At 49.1% G+C, this 18,184-nt stretch overlaps 1 long non-coding RNA gene across 2 annotated transcripts in view; it reads left to right on the forward strand.

Moving 5' to 3' along the window:
* LOC143442353 (uncharacterized) overlaps nt 1–8,135 on the forward strand; it is a 137,566-nt gene extending 129,431 nt beyond the window's left edge. For both annotated transcript variants that reach the window (XR_013110459.1, XR_013110458.1), the window contains 4 exons: nt 1,699–1,888; nt 2,071–2,253; nt 5,176–5,404; nt 6,083–8,135. This is a non-coding gene — a long non-coding RNA (uncharacterized LOC143442353). The remainder of the gene's footprint in view (nt 1–1,698; nt 1,889–2,070; nt 2,254–5,175; nt 5,405–6,082) is intronic.
* Nucleotides 8,136–18,184: the final 10,049 nt, after the last annotated feature.

Here is an 18,184-nt window from a genome sequence, read left to right on the forward strand (position 1 = left end):
TAAATATTCATATGTTGTTGGGGGCAAGGCCTTTTATCAGTATCTGGGGACATGTCAGCAGAGGAAAGAGATGGATGTCGCCAAGGCTGACTTTGCCTGTGAAGGGCGACCTGGGGTCCAGGGAGAGCCATTGCAGTGGCCACCAGACAGTCAGCTAATATATAACTGCAATATTCTCACGTGATAAACGGCAACTCCATAAACGCTTGATGCATATGAGCGAGCCTAAAACAATATTGGAAGCATTAATTTCATTTGACTAATGCTTATCTATATTTTATTCTGTTGCCTTTCTAAAGAAGCCCCTCTTTCCTTCAGGGGAAGGGAGGCAGGGCTGGAGGGCCACTGATGGGCGACGGCAGCCAAAGGGGGCACTTTCTGTTAGTTCTGCCATTAGGATGACGAGGTTTGGGACTGGCTCTGAGCTTTTAAGACCTGACTGAGAGTCTGTGTCTAATCCTGTGGGGGTAACCCAGCTTCTCTGGTGGCATTAGGGGAGAGTGGCACGGGTATCTCAGGCCTGGTCAGGTAAAGCTAAGTTATATAGATGCCCTCTTGCTGTCAGGGATGAAGCAAGATGGGAGGCCCTGAGGACAGAAGTACAGGCAGGTGGGGAGTGTTATATGAAGTGACTCTTCTGTGGTGGGGTGTGGGTGGGTGTGGTGGTTTGAATATGCTTGGCCCAGGGAATGGCACTATTAGGAGGTGTGGCCTTGTTGGAGGAAGTTTGTCACTGCAGGGGTGGGCGATGAGATCCTCCTCCTAACTATGTGGGAGGTAGTCTTCTCTTAGCTGCCTTTGGAACAAGAGGTAGAACTCTCAGTATCTCCAGTGCCATGCCTACCTGGATGCTGCCATGTTCCCAACTTGATGATACTGGACTGAACCTCTGAACCTGTAAGCCAGCACCAATTAAATGTTGTTCTTATACGAGTTGCCTTGGTCATGGTTTCTGTTCACAGCAGTAAAACCCTGACTAAGACAGAGGGGAAGGGACCTGGGGAGAAAGGGAACAGAGGGAGGATGTGAAGGAAGCCAAGAGGGAGAGAATGACATCTATAGGTCTGGTGATGGGGGAGCTGGCTGTTCTGGAGGAGCAAAGCAGCTTGGTAGGGGGTTAGTATCAGTGGTTCTAGAATTGGAGGGCCATGGGCTAGACTCAAGCTGTGCCTTTAATGAGCTATAGGACCCCTGGACCCTCCCTTTTCAACCCTTAGTTTCCACTTATAAAATAGGAGACCCAGTGCTTTGGGGATGGGTTTGTTGTCCATTCTGTGTGGATCCTAAGGGACTTAAAACTTGGCAGCTTTAAGTAATGTTTCTAAACATGTTGGTGGGTTGATGGCTTATTGGGCTTCTCTTCCAGGATGTCATAGAGCTCCACCAAGTGTCATCAATTGGGAGACTCGAATTGTGGGTGGTGGTAGTGGTGATGTCGGTGGCAATGTAGGTAGTGATGGTGGTGGCAATGCCAATGGTGACGGCGGTGGTAAAGTTGAGAGGTGATGGCAGTGGTAATGGTAGTGGTGACACTGTTGATGTCAGTGGTGATGATGGTGGTGGTGATGGTGTGATGTCAGTGGTGATCGTGGTGGTAATGGTGATGTCAGTGGTGATCGTGGTGGTGATGGTGATGGCAGTGGTGGGTGTCTGCTTTCAAGAACTCTCTGCAGTCTGCTGACTTTTGTTTCCTTTCAGGATCTGATTCTGGCTGGTTGTCTGCCGAGGAGACTCTCAATTCTGAGTGACCCATGGTCACTGGCCCTGGGGATTTCTTCAGCATGTCTGTTGACTACATCAAGCAAAAGCCTACATCTAAGACAGAGCTTACACAATACAGAGTAATCATGACGCATGGAGGGACACTGTCACCTTTCCAGGTTTATTAGTAAGTGACAGGTTCTGCCGATATATATGGGAGAGGATAGTGCAGGGATATGAATACCAGGGGCCTGGGCTGTTGAGTGACCCTCAAGTCTTTACATCATATCTGACAAGGATAGCAGTCAGTGCTCAGTACCAGGTACTCACTGCCCTTGGGTTTTGTGAACGTTCTCATCTAACCCACAGAACATCCCAGGAAGAGCAGTAACTGCCATCACTGTACCAGTGGAGGAACATGGAGGTCAATAAGCTCCCACCCCTACCAGGCAGCGGCACTGTGGAAATGGTCATAAATGCCCTGTGATCCAACACCCAGGATTGCCAGTGAAGGCAAACCTCAGAAGACTCTCAGGACACACGCTGGCCCAGGTATGTCACTAACCCCTCCTACATAACCCACTTGGGACTTGGCTTCCTCTGGCAGCCTGTGGCTGTACCCTGAGTCCACAGGAAGGCTACCTTCACATACCCTCAATGTTCACAAGACCTTCATGTGGGTGCATGTAAACTGCAGTGCACTTAGGGCAAAATGAGGACCACAGGGGCTGACCCTGGGCACGGCTCTCTTTACTGGAAGTGCTTGCTTATTGGTGCCTCAGGCCTCGGCTTCAATATCAGTCATTTGCTGCTTCTGTGCTGGCTTATTGTACTTGATAGTCTCAGCACATGTTTAACATCTTACAGTCTGAGGTTCAGAAGTCTAAGTTTTCACTGGACTACAATCAAGGTGTGGGTGGGGTTAAAGGTCGAGGGGTGGCTCTCCCTCCTTGTAGTCCTAGTTTCCTCAGCTCTGGGCCCCTTCATATATCACCGTAGCCAGCCCTAACTGGTCACATCTATCCCATGGGCATCATTTGGACTTGATGCCTCTTCTTCCTTCCAGTTCCACTTTGCCAGGACATGTGACAACACCGGGGCCATGCAGGTGACCCAGGACAAGCTCTCTGTTGTAAAGTCAGCAGGCTAGTAACTCACTTCACCCACAGCCTTAATTCCCTTTAGATCAAGTGATGTAGCCAATTCTTGGTGTCCAAGATAATGACTCTAGTATCATCTGCCTAGCGTCTTCTGTCAGTTAGTTCTTCTGTCTGTCATGCTACCAGGGGATCGTGGGAGGATGCTGTGGCTTCTGTCCCAGGTCATCCGTTACTTCCCCATTCACCACTGTTAACTCTCTGCCCAGGTCTGGAACTCACACTAGAGCCAAGCAAAATGTAAATTTATCCTCTGGCTATGAAATAATGAGAAAGGACAATGCGTGGAAAAGAAAGAAAAAGGAACGAGAGGGAAGGGGAGGGAAAGAAAAAGATAAGGGAGAGAAGACGCATGTTACATGTATATGTTTTAAAGCTCTGTGCTGGCCCAGAGGCTGCCAGTTTGTTCCTCGGGTTCCTATTAGATGGAGTTCCCGAACATGAGCCAATGTTGAAGCTACAGAGATATCAGTCAACACTTTGGCATTGGGCCATCAGAGTCATGTCCCTGAGCATGTTGAACAGGTCTACTCTGGGATGGAGTGTCAAGAACTGGAGCCTGCATCCTGTGTCCTTTAGCAGGATGTCTTGTGCAACACACAACCTACACATGCTCTACGGCTCTGTCCTGCTGTCTCATACAGTCTGCGACACAAAGCACAAATCTGGGCAGCGTGCTTGTTGAGTGTGTAATTGAATGAAACCCAGTGCCTTTCATTCACTCCGCATCCTGCTCAGGGATCTGTGACCTCCTTCAGAGTGCTTGGCCCTTCACAACAGGCTCCAGCCAGCCACAGGCACAGTGGATACTGTATGCATGAGTGTGAGCATCAATTACGGGCTTCATTGACCTGGAACCCAAAGTGGAAGCCTGTGCAGGAAGTGACCATGGCCTGGGCTGGAAAGGCCAGGTCAGGGAGCTGAACCATGGGGCTTCTGGCCTGCCCTTGCAGCTGCCCCAGATGCTTCCTTCCCAGTCTCTCCCCCAGCCCCCAGCCCCATGCATTCGAGATTCCCGGGAGGTCGAGCCTGGTGTAATTACAGGGTATCTGCTGCCTCCCTATAAATCTAATAGACTTTTTGGCCTTGTCAGATTAAAACTTACCTATCAACCCGCCGCAGTCCTCTAGATCTCCCTAAATCTGTACTTGGGAGAGAATTTATGGCCAGGAATTGCATTTTGCAAAATGATTAAAGTTGCCAAACAGCCATAAAAAGTTGCAGGAGGAGATATGGTTTTTTTGAAAGTCTGCTTAATTTATAAGGGGTGGAAGGTTTATTGTCATTTAGAGTCCAAAGCCTGGCAGCGATGGAGCGTTTGGCGGCAGCTGCGCACAGCTGCTCTTACTTTATGCCTTTTACATGTTTTTAAATTGCCCTGTTTGAATCTGCAGCCGCCGAAGCATCCCGGTTTGCAGAAGGGTGGTTCCTCCTGCCCTCTGAAGCTGGCCTCTTGTGCCCTACTCCTCAAACTAAACGACTCATCTTCCAGAAGTGTTCCTGGGTGATCCAGTCTCACGCTGACTGCTCCATGCCTTCCTGTCACCGGCCAGCTCCTGAGAAACACCAGCAAGCCCTCGCATGTGCAAAGCTTTTAAGTTTATAGGCGGGTTTCACATGCTGTGTCTTAACACTTGTCTCCCTGGATTAAATGATTAGACGAGATCAAACACTCAAGGCTCTAAACGCCTGGTGTTACCTCTTGAGCTGATAAATAGAATTAGGGCTCCCATTTATTGACCACATGCAGGATGCCAGACCTCTGCTCCACGCCCCTAGTACATTAATTCACAGAATCTTGGCTGCCAATGTGGGAGACAGCTGTCAGTTGTACCTGGGTTTTGGGGAGTGTGAAGAACTTAAGGCCAAGGTCATACAGTCAACACTAGTGCACATTAGCTAAGTATTAGTAATGTCATTAGGGCAAGCATCTCACTTGTCTGTCTCCTGGGCTGGCACAGAGCAGGCCCTGGGTGGATCCTGTTGAGGGTGAGCCTGCATGCCTGCGTGAACTGCGCTACTCCAGTTGCTGTTATTTCCACCCCTCCCCTCCTCCTTACGGGCATCAGACCCTGGATCATCCGAAGCCTAACTTAGCGCTCAGGCTGGTGTCTGACGTATTGTAGTTTTTGATTCACTGGAAAGACGAATGAATACAGTCAATCCCAACGGTTCTCTAAGGGCGGTTTTAGGAACCTGCAGGAGGAAGGGGCCTAAGGGTGTGTGACACCTGTTTAAATAACAGCTACAGCGTCAGAGCCAGGATTTTGGATTCTGAGGCCCACGTTTTTGTTTCCTTGTTTTGTTTTCTCACCAGCGCTCACCCACCTAACCACCTGGCAGGCATTTGGGGGAAACTTGGAAATGTTTCTTCTTCACCACCGTCCTGTCTAGGATCTATGAAATGCCCATCACTCAACAGCTGCAGACCTTCTCCAGAAAGCCTCAGAGCATCCTTGCAAAGGTCTATGTTACTCCTCCTGTTTTACAGATGTGGAAGCAGGTTGAAAGAGGCTGTGTAGTGACTGACTGAGCTGATTCCAGAGGTAAGGGTCAGAGTGACTGGGATACAGGCCAGCGAGGGATGACCTGCAAACCCAGCATGACAAAGGTTGGCAGGAGCAGAGGAGGGTCAGGAAAAGCTTCTAGAAGACTATTTCCCCAACTGGCCTTTGAGGGCCGAGTGGAGCTTTGGTAGACTATGGATAAACATTGTTCTCTGTGCAAGCAAGAGCAGAACTAGAAGTCCTAGGGAGGCTGGTGAGATGGCTCAGCGGTTAAGAGAGCTGACTGCTCTTCCAGGGGTCATGAGTTCAAATCCCAGCCACCACATGGTGGCTCACAACCATCTGTAATGAGATCTGATGCCCTCTTATGGGTCAGCTACAGTGAACTTACATATAACAAATAAATAAAAACCTTTGGCCCAGAGTGAGCAGGGCCGGAGCAAGCGGGAGAAGGGAAGGGGGAAATAATAATGATAATGATAATAATAATAATAATAATAATAATAATAATAATAATAATAGCTGAACTAGGTGGAGCGTGAGCATTTTAGCTTGGCCTGGGTTGTCCTGAATTTCTTTTGGCTTCAGTCTTGAGTCTGTCCTTCCCTGTACTGCAGAGATGTACAGGTGGGAGGGGAGGGGCTGTAGGCTGGTGTCTAACTGGTCCTTAAGGTTTCTATCAATCCCATCCACATTTTCTCCTCTTTTTCCCACTAGCCTCCTGCCAGCACCATGGAGAGCAGTTTGGCCTAGGATGATGAGTTGGATCCACATGGATGTTCTTCAGCCCCACCCCCACCCTGTCCCTCCATCCTTGCTGTACAGTGGTCTGCCTTCCTGCTCACAACCAGGCTCAGCAGGGAAAGCAGCCTTCTCCTAGGATTTCCCTGCTTCCCAAACATGGCAGATACCCGAAGGCTGCTCTTGGCTCTTCCCCCGGGTGGGTGTGTTTATTCTTCCTCTCATTCATTCGTTGATTCATTCAACAAGTAGTTTCTGAACTCTTAGGATCTCCGAGGCTGGGAGTACAGCAGTGACTCCAGCTGACCAGTCTATCATTTTCATAGAGGTTACCACACCGAATGGATAGATGCATTGGTTTTTAGAGAGCAACACAGGTCTTGATATCAGTAAAACACAAGGCATGATGGGAAGTGACTGGCCATTGCTTTGGTTTGCAGACAGAGATCCCATCTCCAGCACAAGAGGGGATGTCTGCAGGAGGATTTGAGCATGATGAAGCTAATCAGAGAAAGATCTAGATGAAGAACATCCCATACTCAGTGAGCAAGTAGTGCAAAGGCCTTGGGGTTAGAGTTTTCCAACTCCAGGAACCGGAGGAGGCTGGGGCTTAGAGGTGACAACAGGCCAGGATCATGGTGACACTTTCTATTTCCCTGTAAGTACAATAGCAGCTCTTGGGGCTTGGGTCTAGGAAAAACTCTGACTTGATTTATGTCTCTCTCTGCCTTTTGTACTGATAACAGAGAGACCATTAAGAGCTCTGGGGCCAGGGGATGGCTTAGTTATTATTTAACTGCCTGCATGCAAACATGAAGACCAGAGTTCAATCAAAAAAGCTGGGCATGATGCCATGACCTTGTAATCCTCAAGATGGAGAGATGGAGACAGGAGACTTCTCGGGATGAACTAGCTAGTCAGTCTAGGCAAATAAGTGAGCTTCAGGTTCAGGAGAGACTCTGTCTCAAAGGAGGTGGATGCTGTTCTTGATGACATCATGCAAAGTTGCCTTTAGTTTTTCACACACTTGCATGTGAGTGTGGACATGAGCTCTCTCTCTCTCTCTCTCTCTCTCACACACACACACACACACACACATACACACACACTTGATAAAATAGTTGTGCCTGTTTCTCATTCTATATCACAGTCTTCCACAGATTTTCAGTACCCCATCCTGGCTCCTTTGGGTCTTACAAAGATATATCACTTTTCAGGAATGCATTGCCCATATTTTTTTGCAAAGTCCCTGATTACTCCTCAGGATCCAGCTCCTGGACGTCCTTCTGGGGAGCCCTCCACCCTCTCCCATGGCCCGATAAATTCACATTCTCACTGTCATTACCAGTTCTAAACATGGGCACACGCAGTGTGTTTCGAATCCCATCCCTCTTTCTACTAGGTCAGGAGTCCTTCCAACACCAAGATCTGACTCTGATGGTCTTGGAGACCACGGGCCTTTCCCTCTCCTGCTCTGGGAGTGGCGCCTGACAAATGCTTTCTGGGCTGACATGAGTTATTTGAGCACTTGAGTCGCTAGCAGAAGCACTGAGTTAGCAAGTCCCCTTTGTTTGAACAAACAAGATTAGAAGCGTTGTACTGTTTGTTCTTGCTGGTGAGGCTCAGCAAATCCACACTTTCTGGGACTCCTGGCCTCTGGAAGGCTCCTCAGTGTTTTCTAAAAACAATAGCCAGTGAGGGTCGAAATTTGAATAGATATCTCTCAAGAACTGCTCCTGTATTACCTTGAGACAAAAGTGTTTGTTTAAAAAAAAAAAAAGATTCTAGTTGCTAGAACACATCTTGTAAATACTTGTGTTTGAAAATGTACACTTCCGGGGTGCTTTGTGGGTTCCTGTACATGTTCACTTACGACTGGAAATCTGTTTGTCACAGATGCTTCCCAGGCCTGGTGGTTGTTTTCTTTTTCCTAATTAATCTATTGATGTAGAATTATGCATCTTTCCTCATAAGCTAGGAGTGTATTTAAAAGCTCATTTCCTTGCCTGAGATATGTGCAAATAAAAGTTAAAGACAATTGAAACTATGTCCTGTCTCTTTATCCCACCTAAGGGCTGACCTGGTGTGTCTGGGGTGGTGTGACCACACACATGGCAGCTTGTATCGCGTCAACTGTGAACTTGCTGAGACATCTGTGCTCCAAGTCTCGCCTGTTGCTTCAGCAAATGCTTGTTGATGGAGGAATAGTGAATTTGCTACTTAACCGAGCTGCCCCTCTTCTCACTGTGGCTAAGTCCAGCTTGGACTGAAGCCTGCTGTTCACTCTGCAGGGGGTGTGCACCTCCTGCCCAGCACACCCTGAGTACCATGTTGTGACCTGTTCTTACATTGGCCTGCCTTGTGTGCATGGCACAGGTTGGCTAGGACTTCAAGGTCTTGGCAACCTCTGGGTAAATCTTAGAAATGGCATCCTAAGGTCTCCCTCCACATTTAACCACAGGAATAGCCCGAATGGAGAGCGAGAAACAAGTAAATAACTGAAATCTCTACTTGGTAAAGATGTTAAGTTCCTGAGTAAGTTCTCGGGCAAACACACACAGAGACATACAGTATCACAATGCATTGGGGAAGAGAACTCTCCACAGCTGAGTGGCTCATCAATACTGAGGTACAGACAGGATAATTCTCCCTTGGCTTCTGATATCAGACTACAGGTTAAGACAAAGACCCTTGCCTGAACTCTGGTGAAGTCCATATCTGCTTTGTTCAGACATCTTGGAGCCCAATGTGGTCAGGGGTTCAAGACCATCTAGATTCTGCCATTGTTTACCCCTGACACAGAAAGCTGATGTCTACCCTGTCACTTGCCCTGTTCTCGCTTCGTCCTCCCAGGCTGCAGGCATTGTGACAGGTGGCTCTAGGGTAATGGGTACCAGGTGGCCTGTTCCTCTCAGAAGACAATGTAAAATTTTACCCTTTAATGACTTGTTCATACTATTCATTCATTATACAAGTAGTTCTCAAGAAGCCTGTTGGGTGCCAGAGCCAGGAGGGTCTAGAATCCATCAGAAATAGATCCACGGAGTCTGCACCCTGGGGAAGGGTGGGGTGGAATTTTGAGATAGCAGTGTACCGTCAGAAGTGTGAGGTGAAACAGACAAGAATGTCTGTAGGCTTGGAGCGCTCCCTCCTAAAAGTCCATGTTCAAGTGTGACTCTAATATCTGCCCATCGAGTTTCCAGGAGACTGCAGCTACATGCTGTCTGGAAAAGGAGCAGGTTCATCTTGGGTGAGCGTAGGTGGGAGATCTAGTTCTCTCTTTTGGCATAAGGCTCTGTGTTCGCCACCCTGTGTCCCCCTGATTTTCAGGCAGAAAAGTAGGTGAGTGATGTGTTCTGTGTGCAGGGAGGAGGTAAGCCATGCAGTTTGGTTCTGGGACAAAGCAGAGGAGGCAGGCAGGTGGGGATCCTGGTGAAAGGAGGTTTGCAGCCTCTGACCTAACTATGAGTGCTGCAGTGGAGAAAGAGGCAGGGCAGTGCCAGAGGTCTCCTGAATACAGAGTAAGAACAGGATGGTTTGACCAGAGCAAGGGAGTTTGGGTCAGATAGAGCAAAAAACACGGAGAATATTCATACACAGGTTGCCAAGTTCTACCAAAGTGTTATGGTCTCTCCTCCTATCATCCAGCCTTGGGTGTGTTCTGGATCCAACGAGACCCCCCCCCAACTCCAACCCCCCTCCCAGCAGGCAGAGTGCAGGATGGCATTGTTGTCCATCATAAAAATCAATGGTTCTTTTGCTAAGTGGTCAATATTTATTTGGCTTTAGCATTGTTTAATTCAATGCATCAATTAAAGATAGTGTCATGTCTGCTCTGGTCCGCAGCCTAGGCCCTCTGTGTGTCGTTAGCTCATCGGTTTGAGATCACTCACATCCTTACGTCTCGGCTCCTTTGTCCCCCTGCATAACTCAAGGACAGGAGTAATTGACGTGAAACTTTTAAAAATTAATTTCGCTGCATATGCCATGGAGGGAGAGTGCAAGTCCTCCCAGCCATTTATAACGTCACGGTGATTGGTCCTGACAAAACAATACCTTAAAAACTCACCAAAGTAAATTATGGCCCGAGCAAATGGCTGCTCCGCGGCAGGGCCGGAGGCTTGGAGGGGAGCCAGGCAAAAACAAAGTAATGTGCTTTTGATATTAATAACAGAGATGATATCGATCTGCACGCTAGTGTCACTTCTCCACTCCGGCGAGGAGATTGCTCCCGGCATTTAGTCCACTGAAAGCCACTTTCCATGCAGGCCATTTAATTTTGTGAGTCTTTAATTATGTGAAATGGAGTCTAGTTAAAGGGCCAGGTCCCAGTTTCGCCAGGCGGAGACGTGGGCTGTGATTCAGGAAGCTGTCAGAAATGCATATAACTCAATTCTTGGATCTGCAAATGCAGTTGTCTCTCTAAATGTTTATTTCATCCTTGCACTTCCCTGGCCTGGTGCCACCGTGCATCAGGACAGACACAGACTCTGATTACAGGACCACATTTTTCAAAGGACCTGAAGTTAATGTGCCTGTTTTCTGCATAATAAAAGTCATAACTCACAGGAACCGCCAACGCCTCCCCCCACTCCCCTAAAAGGCTGTAGAAGGGACAGCGCATCCCAGCCCCGTCGTCCGTCTGACATTCCTGGGCCTGACCTGATTCTGGACTCCTTGTTCCTTTGTGGATCTGTGGCAGACCACACTGGGAGACCACAAATCAGACCACAGACTCATCCGTGGGTCGGCATACTTCAGAGGTTTATGAGACAGACAGGAGAGAAACCCACATGCCAGACCACAGTGGCAGTCACAGCTTCTGTTCTAGACTTCAGGACAATGGTTCCATGAGGCTCTGCCATAGGGCTCTTGGCACCTTGCCTCAGGTCAGATCAGCCAATCTGTTGTCCTCTTTCTCATCTACACAGAACTTTCTCTGAATGTATTCCTGTGTTTCACAAAACCTACGCTTCTTTTTCTGTGTTTGTATGTGTGCATATTTACACACGCACACACATGCGCGTGCACACACACTCACCCATGGCTATGCACTGCTCTGGGACCTCTCTTGGGCTCTGCTTTGTAATGTTTTTATGCTGATCTTTCTGTCACCTGACAGTTATAGCTGTCCCAGGTGTGACAGAGGACTTTCTTGTTGAACCACATCTGTCGAGCTTAAATCTGAGCTTGCCTGGGCTGTCCTGGGGAGTTCTTGGTACTGCCAGGGTGATCCATGGCAAGAACCACATGGAAGTGGGCAGGCTAGCTTCTGCCTTTCTGCTGACACGTAACAGAGAGACATGAGGGTAGAGTGGCATACTGTGTGTCTAGAACTTGGTTTCTCTGGCAGCTCTAGTACCCTAGTCAAGGGTGAAGAGCCAAGGTAATTGATTAACACCATCATGATATAGTGCCATAGAACATGCCCGTGTTCCTCACGTGGAGGCAGGTGCCTATGAATGTCTTCTCCTACTTTGTGAGTAGTTTTGCTAGGTTCCATTTTTGTTTGTCCAGTCCACAGGAGATTTAGGGTTAGAACAAGGATGTATAAAGTGACTTCTGGGAGCACCCACTGCCAGAGCAGTAGGAAGTACTCGAAGTCACCTTATAGCGGAGTGTGGAGAGAGAGGATTTGCAAACAAACACAGATGAGAGGTGGGGTGGGGGGGGTTTAAAGAAAGCCAGATATGGCTGGGGCGATGGCTCCGTGGGTAAAGCACTTGCTGCCGCAGCATGCAGACCTGAGTGTGAATCCCCTGCAACCACAGAGAAAGCCAGAGACAACAGCATATCCCTGTAATCCAGTCACTGGGGAGGCAGAGACTGGAGGATCCCCAGGGGCTCACTGGCCGGGCAGCCAAGTTGAATTGCTAAGCTCTGGTTCAGTGAGAGATCCTATCTCGAACAAAACGGACAGAGATCGAAGATTATTGATGGTAACGTCTGGTGCCGTGTGCATGTATACATAGGTGCATGACTATTCACATACATGTATATGTACAAACACACACACACAGGTGGGGCAGGGGGCATATCCAAGAGGGTATCTTACTGCAGATCTAAGTGTCCATGTATGCTAATATGCATAGGCTGTCTCTGAGAGTAGAGATAGAAAAGCCAATTGATCTTAAAATCGTCTGCCTGTGAATATCTTTTCTCCCCTATTCTCAGCTGCAGAAGATCCTGCAGGTTGACATCTAGCTTACAGACCTAAAGAAACACGCAGGAACAGAGCCTGATGTCCACCCTGCTGGTGGCACTGGACGGCATGGTTTCTCCTTGCATTTGCAGGGCTCTTCCCCGTGGGAGTTGCTATCATTTGGATGGCTCAGGTATCTCCCAAAGCTTTATATGTTGGAAGCTTGGCTCCTAGGTTACAGTGTTGAGTGATGAGATCTTTAAGCGCAGCAGCCTGGTGGCTGGTGGCTGGTGGCTGGTGGCTGGTGGCTGGTGGCTGGTGGCTGGTGGCTGGTGGCTGGTGGCTGGTGGCTGAATGGAGCTCTGATGGTCTCCTCTTAGTTCCTGTGAGAAGGGATTGCTATAAAAGGATCTCCGTTGCTTCCAGTCCTGCCATGTGGCTGTTTTCCCCGCTCACACATATTCTTGTCATGAAGCCACCTGTTACATTGTGATGCAGCCAGAAGGCCCTCGCTAGAGCTGAGCAGAAGGCAGTGCTGTGTTCTTGGACCTCTAAAACTGTGAGCTAAATCGACCTCTTTACTTCACAAATTATCCAGCCTTGAGCATTTTGTTCCAGCAACGGAAAAAAGACTAACACAAGAGTCTACCCATCAGCTCTAGAGGCGAGCACAGAGGCTGTGCATGCCATTGACACAGTGATCAGGTTCAGGAAAGGCTTAAGGGCTGACCAGAGCTACTGATGCACCATGGGATTTTTACAGAGGTTTTAGGATAAGAAACAAGTTGGACTGGAAGGCAGAGAGGTTGTACGGTTAGGAGCTGCGGCAGACCTGCTACTATGTGGGGCCAAGGAAGAAGTCTGAATAAAAGAGACCAGTGCTGAGTGGTGGAGAGCAACCAGGCCTTTAAAAGATCAGTGTCAAGCCAGGCTGTGGCAGCACACACCTTTAGTCTCAGCACTCAGGAGGCAGAGGCAGGCAGATTTCTGTGAGTTTGAGGCCACCCTGGTCTACAGAGTAAGTTCCAGGACAGCCAAGGCTACACAGAGGAAACCCTGTCTCAAAAACAAAACAGATCAGTGTTGATGCTGGGTGGAAATTAGAGTCAGAGGAAGGGTCTAGCTTGGAGACTGGGAGGAAGTGAGCAGTGTAGTTGCTCAGATTAGATTAGAGAGAAAGGCATGAGAAGGGGAGGGGAGAGATGGGGAAGGGGGATGGAAGAGTGAGGTAGAGAGAGAGAGAGACAGAGAGAGAGACAGAGAGAGAGACAGAGAGAGAGAGACAGAGAGAGAGAGAGACAGGGAGACAGAGAGACAGAGAGACAGAGAGACAGAGAGACAGAGAGACAGAGAGATCAGAGGACAACCTGTGGGAGTCAGTACCCTCCTCCCACCATATGGGTTCTAGGATCCAAACTCAGGATGTCAGGTTTGGTGACCAGTGTCCCCTGCCCCCTGCCCTGCCCCCAGCCATCTCAGTAGCCCTTAAGGCTGGTTCCTGATGCACCTCAGTGCAATGCTGAATAGGATATTAACATAAGGCCACAGGAGAGCATTGGCTTGGACATAGTTGTGGAGAGTCTTAGTCAGGTTTCAATCACTATTGCAGAGAAAAAAGAGAGAGAAGGATCTGACTTACAGTTTTTGCAGGTTCCAGTCAAAAATAAGGTACAGCGATTGTTGTAAGTCTCTGAGGAGAGGGTGAGATGACTGTGGTCCAGGAGCATGAGCCAGAACAAACCATGCACTTGTGGCCAAGAAACAAGAGAGTAACTGGCCAGACCAGAGTCGCTAAATCAATTCAGGAGATGTCACTAGTGGCTGGGACCTCTCAGCCTGTAGTCCATCCATCCTGTAGGTCCTGTCCCTTGAGTACTGTCACGCTGGGGACAGATACTCAAGCCAAATGTTATGTCCAGTATTATCCAAAGCATATCACAAGAGCAGTGGCCCATGGTAGGTATGAGCCGTCCATGGTGAAGTTTTACCTCCTGGTCTGGGGCAGGAGGATGAACCTCCCAAGAAACCAGAAAGAATCTCCCCAAGAGGTAGAGGAAAAGCAGGCTTAAGATCAAAATGAGCGGAAACAATCACAGCATCAGTAATGACAGCCAGTAATGGTGACCCCAGACACACCCTTATTGCAGGTGGGCTCTGATCTATGCACTGCCTGTGTGTAACTCCTTACAGGGACTCTGGGGAAGACAGAAGAGAAACAGCAGAGAGAGGTTAGTAGTCTGCCTGGGGTCACACAGCTGGTAAGAAATGGAGCTAGAATTCAAACCTGATTTGAATTCAAACTGTGGGTCCAGTGTACATAATTCTAACTCTTTTTTGGGGGGGTGGGGTGGGGTGGTTGAGACAGGGTTTTTCTGTGTAGCCGTGGCTGTCCTGGAACTCACTCTGTAGACCAGGCTGACCTCGAACTCAGAAATCTGCCTGCCTATGCCTCCTAAGTGCTGGGATTAAAGGCGTGCGCCACCACAGCCCGGCCATAATTCTAACACTTATCTTATAAAGACACCAATAAAGACAACTCTTGGGAGACTTTGGCTGTGGAGGAGAAAGACAAAGAGAGAGAGAGAGAGAGAGAGAGAGAGAGAGAGAGAGAGAGAGAGAGAGACAGAGACAGAGACAGAGACAGAGATAGACAGAGACAGAGAGACAGACAGACACACACACACAGAGACAGAGATAGAGACAGATAGAGATAGAAACAGAGAGAGCAAGAGGGCATGAACTGTATAATAGTGGGGGATGTGGCTCACATGGGGGCTTGCTCTGCCATGGTGTCTTGACTATCTAAACATCATTAGAGGAAGAAGATAAAGACAGGAGGGAGCCAGCACAGTAGGAGTGAATGGTTCTGAGCAGGTGGGAGAGGAGGGGCTGCAAAGCCCAGGGGGGTGGGGTGGGAGGAAGGACCCATCTGTGGTACCCGAGGACTGATGATGCAGGTTGTAGGTGGGATTCTTTTCAAATGACTTCCATTTCTTTGTGAAATGGGGAGTGAGGTCATCAGGTAAGGATCTGGGAAATCAGAGCAGAAGAGAGTCAGTTGCTAGGAAGAAATGCTCGTGAGTCATGAGATATCAGTGATGGTGGACTTATGTGTTTTTGTGTTGCATGCAGAAAGCAGGGTGTTAGGGTCAGGACCAGGGCTTTGATGCATGGGTAGGAAGGGACGGGGTACTGGGGAGAGTCAGAAGAGATGGCATGAGTGCAGGTAACATGCTTAACCATGGACCCCATGGACCCATCGAAAGCTAAAGAGGCTGGCAGAGATCTTGGTCCTGATGCAAGCTTGTAGGGATGGAGAGGTGGTGACAGACATCATGAATTTGGTGTGAGGGAGAACAGTTTAGGGTAATGGCAAGGGTTTTGGTGAGACAGGGACTGAGGCTGGGAGGATAAAGTCATTAGGAATGAGGCCAAAGGCCTGGGAAGTTTGGATATTGTATGGGAGGTTCCCATGGATGTTGAATTCACCCAGGGGAAGGGAAGACCTGAGCCAGATAGCAGGTCTCCAGCAACTGGACTGAAGGGACCAGTATTGTAGCATGCACATCTAGCATAGCCTGTCTACAGAGGAACGCCTTGTGAGCTTCCTTGCTGTCTCCATGAATGAGTATCAATAGTCATGCTCTTGTGCAGGTCTGCTCACAACTCCTCTGGTTCAAGGTGACAGTAATCACGTCCAACTTGGAGGGAATATCTTCACAACAGTGCTGTCCCTGGGGCTCCTCACCGAAGTGAGCTCCTGGAAGGTCAGAGTCTATGTCGACCTCATTTGCCAACAGATCCCGTGTATTTCTCTGAGAAGGGACTTTATTTGTTGTGTATCTGATTCTATCTTCTAGATTTCAGAAGAGAGGAATTGAGCAGGAAATGATGAACATGGTAATAAAAACACTTGCAAATATGTCGGCAATAGTTACTATGTGGCAGGTGTTGTTCTAAGCCCAGATACAGATACCAGCTTAATAAGGACACCAGGCCCAACCTTGGGTTAGCTAAACTTGGCAATGTAATGTTTTACATAGATATTAATTAAATCCTCACAGCCACAGGAGATGGGTATTGGCATCATTTCCACAGATGGATGAGGAAGTTGATTTCGTGATATCAAATATCATTATATAATATAGTACCATTATAATATCCATATATAATACAATAAGCAAGTACTTGCTTATTGGTGAGTACCAGGCCTGGGATTTAAACTACAATAGTGTAGTTTCAGAATGGGTTCTTGAGGAAGACTTGCGCTCCCTTCCTGTTTCTGAACCCAGTCACCGGGGACAATACTTAACCACTTCAGCTGAAGGGGAGGGGTTGGTTTGGTGTTTGGGATATCTTGGGACTCCTCCTTGGTGAGAAAGTGGGACATCTTGTCTAAGTTCATACAACTCAAAGTCGTAATAATCCTGGTATTGAAACCAAGACTTGACCAGTTCAGCTGTTTAGCCTGGGAACACACACTCACCATGGTTTGTCTGGGTTCTGCAGTTCCCCTGAGCAGTCCAGTGGGGAGCCTCAGGCAGGCTCTTGATGAGGGATAGGCTGAGCCTTAGCAGTGCTAGGGTCAGGGTGGGAGGAACACTGGTTAAATGATGTGTGGGTTCCTAAAGCTGGGGATAACTGGTTCCCTGCCCTCCTCTGGTCCTGCCTTGTCCTTAGGCTATGGACTTAGGGACTGGGCATCTCCCTGGGCCTCTGGCAGGGAGCGAGCAGTGTCTGAGGCAGGAGGCAGGCAGGCTCGGTGCGGTCCCTGCCCATCTGGGGAGTGCTTGGTGCTGGCTGGAACTGAGCAGTGGACGGTGTTTGGGCTCTGCAGCACGAGCCCAGCTCGGAGGCTGCGAGGCAGAGCCGTGAACGCCAACAGTCTGGAGGCAGGCTCCGGAGGGAGACGGCTCGGGCCCATTTGCTGAGCTCGGTTCCCACGACAGCTCAGCAGACAGATGGACTTGGGAATCCCTGCCGCCTGGCCAGGAGGGTGTTACACGTGAAGGGATATGCAGGCACACCCATAGGGAGGAATGAGTTGGAGGTTTCCAGGGACACCAGGGTAGGGGATCAACAGTAGGTTCCAAGGTCTGGAATGAACTGTCAGATAAGCCATTGGAGACAGTGGGGTCCTGGGTTAGAAGAGCCTCTGGACCTTGGCCAAGTATAACCCTGAGCCTGACCGCAGGCTTTGCCCTGATTCCTCAGAATGACTCCTGAGCTGGAACTTTGATATGAGCCCTGATTATGATCTTGACTGACCCCTGACCCTGACTGATCTGAGCCCTGATCCCAGTTGCCGACTGTTCACACCAATGGTCTTTTAGGCAAATCGGCTCTTATGTAGTAGTTCTTCAGAAGGGTCTTAGAATCAACTGCCCACAATATGCCCCAGGAAACGGGAGCGAAGGGGTGGGTCCGGTCACACTGGCAACTTCTGGATGGCATAGGAAGAAAGATAGCAATGATCAAGAATCATGGGCCAAGAGACAGTGGTATAGTGGACCAGAGGAGTCCTGGCTGCTCAGGGGATGACCAGAGGAAGCCCTCTGGCTCCAGTGGCATGCCAAGGATAGAGCCCAGGAAGCAGAACTTCAGGGTCAGGCTTTGCAGGAAGCATTGGGAAGGTGGCCAGGGGGGGGGGAGTTTCTGGGCACTTAGCCATGAGTGGGACCCAAGAGGGACAGACAGGTAAAAGTCTGTGAAGACCTGGAAAGCAGATCATGGTGGAAAAGGCCAGGGGGGACTTTAGTGAGGGCTCACTGGGGCTCCTTTCTTAGCACTTCAGGACCTATCCTCCTTAGAGCAGCTCAGGGTGCAGAGGGCCCTGCATACCAGCTCTATGAGCCCATGAGCCTCTCCAGAACTTCCTCTGGCTGCCAGAGTGCTGGGAAATGGCTGGGTCCCAAGAGTCCAGCTTCCTCTCCTTC

The sequence above is a fragment of the Arvicanthis niloticus genome, chromosome 5 (assembly GCF_011762505.2).
Source record: "Arvicanthis niloticus isolate mArvNil1 chromosome 5, mArvNil1.pat.X, whole genome shotgun sequence".
Lineage (NCBI taxonomy): Eukaryota > Metazoa > Chordata > Mammalia > Rodentia > Muridae > Arvicanthis > Arvicanthis niloticus.